The following is a 7,658-nucleotide window of genomic DNA, read 5'->3' on the forward strand; positions in this document are numbered from 1 at the left end:
TGTCAATTGTACAAAGAGACTCAAAAATATATAAACACTTAAATACCATTTTTAAAGTGCAATAAGCATCATATTGTATTATACACACATATGCTTCTACAAGAATTATTAGAAACTTTTGAATTTGTCTCCATCTAAATCTTTAGTATTTGTATATATGTATCAAGTATTACTATCAATCTAACAATATTAGTGACATGATTCATTTATGTCTTATTTTGTATAAAAACTTAATATTTATATCTTATTTTCAACCATTATAAATTGTTATAAAAAAAATTATATACTCTCTTCATCCCAAAATAAAAAGCATTGATCATAAATTTCTATTTCATCATTAATCTAGACAAATAGTCAACAAATCTCAAAGCTCAACTAAGTAGAAAATCTATTTATGATTGCCACTGTACATGAATTGAGAATTAATTTTTTTTCAGTAACATGTCTTGCTTTTATCCTTGGTCTTTCGTACTATCTCTGAAAGTGTTTCGTTATTTAAGAATTTTGATTCTAGTATACCTGTAAAATGTTCAATAGTTGTTAATGACTAATTTACCATCTATAATTGAAGTCATATTAATTCAAAAAAGGAAGATAATTCAAATAGTTGGATGATTTATACCTTCCGAGCATCATGGTAGTTGCTTGTGGATTAGTTACAAGACTAGACTTGAATGTTGATACATCAACAATTCTTAGACCATCTACACCTTTCACCAAGTACCTTTGGTCAACCACCAAATCAACTTGACAACCTCCATGAAAGTGCCATATTGTGTTTAGTGTGTCTCTGCAAAACTTGCCCAAGGCTTCATGGCCAAATATTTTGGTATCAGGAAGCGGCTCACCAATGAAATGAAGCATGTTGGTGCCATTAGAATGAAATGCAAAGTGTTGAATAGAAGTTGTCTTGGTGAGCTTGGCTATTACATTTACACCTTGTACACATGTATCTAGGTCAAGAGGATGAGAATAATAGTCATATTTAACAAAGGGGTTATCTCGAGGATCTATATTATGTAGTTTGAGCTCTCCCCTTGAAAAGGGATATGCTACTTTCTCTATAATAGTCCCTGTATATTGGATGGATGTTTTGTTTACAAAACTAATATTGCTATTAGATTCAATGTAGATTTTGGATCCATTAAGTATAGCTACTGCTTGTATACTTGATATATTAACTAGTATAGGGGACTCGAAGGTTATGGTTGATCAAGGATTATCTTGTACCCCTTCACCCACTGAGGGAAAATATAGCAATAAAGGAATATTAAGTTGTGCAAGATGTTGATAGGGACCAATTCCACTTAGGAGGAGAAGTTGAGTGCTACCTAGACTTCTTGCTGACAATATTATCTCATTATAAAAAAATTATTCATTGAGAAATACATGATAAGGTTGACCATTGATAGAATTCATAAATTCCACTCCAAAAGCTTTCAACTTCCCTACACCCATATTTTCAACAATTTAATATATAAATTAAACCATATACATAGAAGAAATAAATGTATTAATTAAGACATGTCTAAAACAAATAAAACAAACAAACCATTTTTCTTAAGATTCAAACTTCACAATTATTGTAAGATGTTTAATACAAGAGCATATAAGTTTTATTTGAAAATATAAGCTACAAAGATTTTTTATATAACCAATTCTCTAGTATAGGTATGGGCTTCTCTTTAATATGATTATTAAATTGGTTGAAAAATTTATATATATGCATGGATGGGCTACAGTTTGAAGGATAATGTTTATATATCTACTTGGGAGACCAATACATTGGCTGCAAGACAACCCATCAATTTGAACATTTCACTTCAAAATGTATTCTTCTTACTTAATTGTGAAAATGGGTGATGACAAAACATTGCTAAAAGAATCAATACATTATTAATCTATAACCTATACTTTGGATTACTAATCATATTTTGTTTTCTTTTTTTCATGGCAATGGGACATGATGGGTCACACTTGCAAGGCTCAAGAACAATCACAGATTTAAAATATAAAATTTATAGAAATCTTTAGAATTTCTTTGGTTCTTCATATCTTAATCACTAAAGAATTCTTTCTCCCAAATTTATTATATTAAATAATAAAAGAACAAAAGTTATTAATAATATAGAAAACAAGGACAATTATTAATGAATATTAACAAAGATGCTCTCATTGACTTTTATGATTACTAACTTGATACTGAATGAAAGATGATTTTGCTAGTAGTAGCATTGAGAAGAACACCTATACTATTGGGATTTGCATGCTTGAAGAAATCAGCAGCAGTATGTCTCCTGCCATTGTTGTCAAAGGTGGAAGCACTTACCTTTGTACCCTCAACATGATCCAAACTAAACCCATTGAAAGGAAGCACACCTACCTCCAAGAGTGCATCTTTGAAAGCACTACTCCAAATGGAGAGCTTATCTGGTTTGAAGGCAATTTCTTTCTCCACCCATTCATATGACTCATGAACAAGCCTTCCATCCCAACCAATGTTTCTAATGTATTTGAGGCTGGCCCTACTATAAAACATAGCATTAATAGCAGTTCCACCTCCAAGAACTCTAGCTCTAGCCAAATGAACTCCATACTCACTTACAAATATCTGAGCTATGAATGTGTATTTGTTTGTTTCTTCCAATGCTTTCCCAAAAAGACTTTCATCTTCAATGTCAAGGTCTCCATGTGGTGAACCTCCCCTCTCCAATACAAGGACATAATAGTGTTGTGACAAAGTTTTTGCCAGAGGGCAACTTGCTATACCTCCTCCAATGATTATATAATCATATGTTCTTGCAATTGCTTTGTTTGCATCAGCTGTCATGAATGGATATGGGTATTTTGAAACATGTAGCAAGCCAACAAAAATGATTGAATCAAACCCATTTTAAAATCATGAAATTTCAGCTTATTTTAAACGATTGATATAGTGATAAAATAGAAAATTAAGAAGATAATAGAAATTAAATGTAAAAGATAGTACTAGCATTAAAAATCATATAAATGTAATACTTGCTAAAGGAATGTACTATTACATTCACTTTCTTTTTACATAAAATATAAATTATTAACAATAATTTATTTTTACTATCAACTCATAAATATATAAATGTACTATCTATTATAAACATAATTTTTTTTTAAACATTATTAAACAATATACTATTGCAATCACTTTACATTGTGATTAATTTTATATATTTCAACCAATTACATTTCACTATTTTTATTTTGAAGTTGTATTTTTAATTTTCTTATTATATATAAGAGAGATTTTTAATTTCTAAAATGATTTTACTTCAATTTTATTTTATTGGTTCATACATTTCAATTCTTATAGGTCTGGATTTGTAGGAAGCATACCCTATTTTGAGGTGATAATTTCTATAGGATATATCAAAATATGAAATAGATCAAACATATTTTAATACGTTTTCAATTTAAATAAAATCAAACAAAATATTAATACGTAAATGCTAACATTCAATTAAATTAGAAATTATTTTAATAACAAATATTATATAATAATAAATATTATATAATAGTAAATATTTTATTTAAACCTATTTAAACATGAAATAATTTTTAAAAGTAGAATGATTAATTTAAAAAATATAAATTCAATATTAGAATTTTTAATATCTAAATTATTAGAAAAATATTAAAATTTTAATAACTATATTATCATTACCAATCTATCTTATAATTATTAAGTAATAGGTTTAATGTACCACTCTATCTAATTAATCAATTATCTATTGATAAGTAGGAGATAATTTCCACAGCAAGTCAAATTGTGATATGAATATTAGAATTTAACTGTGTGATTTTGAGTCAAACTTGATGACCCATGTTTCATGAGTAGTGATTCAACATGAATCCATCTCTCATGAGAATAAATGGAACGCTTAGCACTCATTGTATCTAGGTGATGCTCACAGGGGTGAAGCACCGGGACTTCCCGGGAGGTCACCCATCCCAGTACTACTCCAGCCTAAGTTTGACTCAAAATCACGCAGTTAAATCTTGATATTCATATCACAATCAATTATCTAATTAAACTATTATAACTTGACAGAAATACAAGCCACTATGATTTGGGATAGGAATACAAATATATGTTGATACTTCCTTGGTTGATAGTAGAAAACTTATGGATATATTTTCATTATAGTTGGTGGGTGTTATATATATATATATATATATATAATATTTTTACACTATTTGATATTATTGTTTGGTTGAAAATTAAAGGTTAATAATTTTTTAATTATCAAATTCAAGTTCATTTTTATGATTTGAGATGGATGTACAAATTATGTAGATATTTTTTTTTCTTGAGAATTAAAGATGTAGAATTTTTGGTTGAGAATCAAAGACTAACAATACTAGGTAGTGATCAAATAGTAATAAAATTGTTTGAATTAATAAATTTTTAATTTATTAATATTATTTTTTTTTAAAAAAATTATTAGTATCATAATGTATAAATTTTATGAAATAATTTAAGTTAAAATTATTTTTATTAAAATTTATGATTCAATTATTTAATTAATTATTATTGATAAGGTTTCAATCTAATATTCATTTTGAAATGTTATATAAAAATATCAAATGGATCTTATTATCAAAATTAAATTTATAAGGTTAATTTTGTAACAAATAAATTAATAATTTTTAAAAACTTAAACATTTAATATATTTACTTATTTATTGTAACATAATATGTTAGAATATATCAATTTGGCAAGCAATTAAAAAAAAAATTTGAAAATTTTGAATTACATTGAAATTGTTAATGCAATAGTATATTGCCTACCACAAGTACTATAAATGTCTTTTATAAAATATTTTTTATTTAAAAGTTCATTTTTACAACTTGAAATGTATTTACAATTTGAAATAGGCACATAGATAGGAGTTTATATTTCTTTGATTAAAGCCAAAATCTAAGACGAGTTCCTTTAATCAAAATAGATTTATATAATTTAAGAATTCAGAACTGCAAACAAATGCTAATATTTCTATGATTGAAAATTAAAGACTAATGAGTATCCTTCTATCAATAGACATATACATCAAGATAACACAAATTAATGCTGACGGCTAAAACAAATCATCCTTCTGTCAAAATGAAAGAAAAACAATCCTGACAAATCATAAACATGATTTAACTCAATAGTAAAAAAAATTACGAGAACAAAGCTCAAATCAATAAGTTAAGTTTATGATATCCTCTGACCAGACACAGGCGTTGCAGCTTCCAGAGAGAAGAAAACTTGCTGATTACAAAGCAGGAATGGAATGAAAAATAACAAAATATCCATTCTCACTCTCATTTTCACTTCAGATGTGAAATCATGATGTGTTTGTGGTTGCATTGCCAATTTAAATATGTTTCTTACAATTTTCTATTTTATCTATTCCTATTTACCACCGCAAGTTTCTGATGTGACTCAAATTCTTACATTGGGTTAACTTGAATTTTAATTTACTTAGAGTCAGAGGTTAACCTTGAATTACTACCAAACATACATAAATTCCAAAACAGCTTTGGTGCTTTCTTTCTTCACACTAAAAAACATTCTTGTTTTCTAATTGGTGTTTCGGTTGAACTCCTGAAAGAAGTAAAGTTTCTTCAAGCCCATTTAAACTTCACTAAAGTTTTTTTATGGTAGGTTGTATGATTTTATATTCTTAAATGGGGATTCTTGACACAGTGATTTACATGAATTTCGTTACAGAGGACATCAATCTTGGGTAAATATTACTCCAAAGAATAGTAGTTAGTAACCCAATGTTATTATTTGGTGGATAGATATTATTACAAAAACTAGTTGATTTGTATATGAAAAAAATATAAGTAGAATATGTAGAGTGATTTAAAGTTCTGAAACTATTCAATATGCATAAGTAGTAATAAAAAGTTTATTAGTAACGAGTTTGGAATGAAGATTGTTAAATGTACGTACTATAGATATAAATAAATAAATAGAATTCGTACTCAAGAAATTGGTGGTACATTTTAATAATTTTAATAATGCATAATATTATTTTTTTTTATTTTTTTTGAGGAATAGTCCCTTCCTTATATTAAAAAATATAATAAAGTTACATATTAACAAAAAAAGGGGCTAGGGGAAATAGGATCATCCCATGAGTTCATATAGCCACACGTTGGAAATCAACTATTCATCAAAAAAAACTTTTAGAAATCAATAGAAAACAAACAAATCCTCATGTTCCTTGCATAATGCCAGCCGAGGAAGGAGGATCCTTATCATCAGAGTCTCACCCAAGGGTGTGGTTAGTAGATGGCTCAAGGGGAACCCATCCGTCATTAGCAACAACAACATTATCTTCATCTTTCTCTTCCTTAGGCCTAGGAGGAGAAATGGTTAAGTCCAGCCAAGGAAACACCCGCTTGGGGTCTAAGTGAGTAGAGGGCCAACTGGTAGTAGGAGCAGCAGGAGGAGGCATTAGGGACCACCATGAACCAGACCTCCAGGGAGGCAAGGCAGAGTAGTGTCGACCACCAGAACCTCCAGAAGAGCGATGCCAACCAAAAGCACCACTGCTGGGAGAGTGGTATGGTTGAGAGCGAATACTTTTAATTATTAGAAGGAAAAATTAAAAATGTAGAATTTTATTCCTCATATTGATGCAATGATTGTTCCTAAGAATTAAATTTTATAATTTATTATGTACTGTAGTTGTATTTTTTACAGTTTGGTTATAGTATTCTATTTTTTGTAATGATATATTTAGGTTGATGGTCATTGGTTAGGTTTATGTTATAATTTCTTAATATTCAATTACGAAAAGGATTATACTTGATTTTCATTTACAGTTATGATTATAAGTGAACTCTATGTAGGGTTATGTTGAAGTAAGTTAAGAATTAGGGTTTGATTGGGTTTACGCTAGATTTTGAATCTATCTTGAATATTAGGGACTCTTATTGAATCTAGTCTAGTATTAATGTTGAGAATGAGAGTTTTTATGAGAGTTAGGATTTATATGGTTTGTGAATAGGGTTTGGTTTTGTTTAGTGTTGTGATTTAATTTGATTTGATTTGACTAGGGTTTGCACTCAATATAGTTTAGTTTACAATTATGCTTAATTTTTAGTCAAGTTTAGAGAAATAATTTATTCTAATACTTAAGAGTAATTGGCCATGTGCATTTGTTTCAATGTTAAGGTAAACATTATCCTTGGGTTATTATATATTTTTTCCTTGTTAAAGTTAGGGTTGTATTTGCATTGAATTCATCAATTGAATAAGTCAACAATAAGAGTTATCATACCCTCTCCCCATCTCTCCCTCTATTTAACATTTGACTCTACCTCACATGTCTTAATTTTTCCCACTTTTCCCACTCTATCTCACATGCCCACCAAGCGCTCTCTCTCTCTCTCTCTCTCTCTCTCTCTCTCTCTCTCTCTCTCTCTATCTCTCTCTCTCTCTCTCTCTCTCTCACTCATAATCCAAATACTATTTGCACTTCACATCTTTCTCCTTCATTTCTCTATTTTTCAACCTCATCTCACCCCTCTCCCTTCTCCCCTTATATATCTCTACCCCTTCATTCATGCATTCCCACTAATTACTATCTATGGCCACCTCTTGTCTTTTACACTCTACTAGTAA

The 7,658-nt window shown here is 28.9% G+C and overlaps 1 pseudogene; it reads right to left on the reverse strand.

The window, feature by feature from the left end:
- Window positions 1-491: 491 nt before the first annotated feature.
- On the reverse strand, window positions 492-5,333 carry LOC149534366 (protein HOTHEAD-like; annotated as a pseudogene).
- Window positions 5,334-7,658: the final 2,325 nt, after the last annotated feature.

This window comes from Cupressus sempervirens, chromosome 10, assembly GCF_028749045.1.
Source record: "Cupressus sempervirens isolate cs-2001-9-10 chromosome 10, ASM2874904v1, whole genome shotgun sequence".
In the NCBI taxonomy this organism is placed as follows: Eukaryota; Viridiplantae; Streptophyta; class Pinopsida; order Cupressales; family Cupressaceae; genus Cupressus; species Cupressus sempervirens.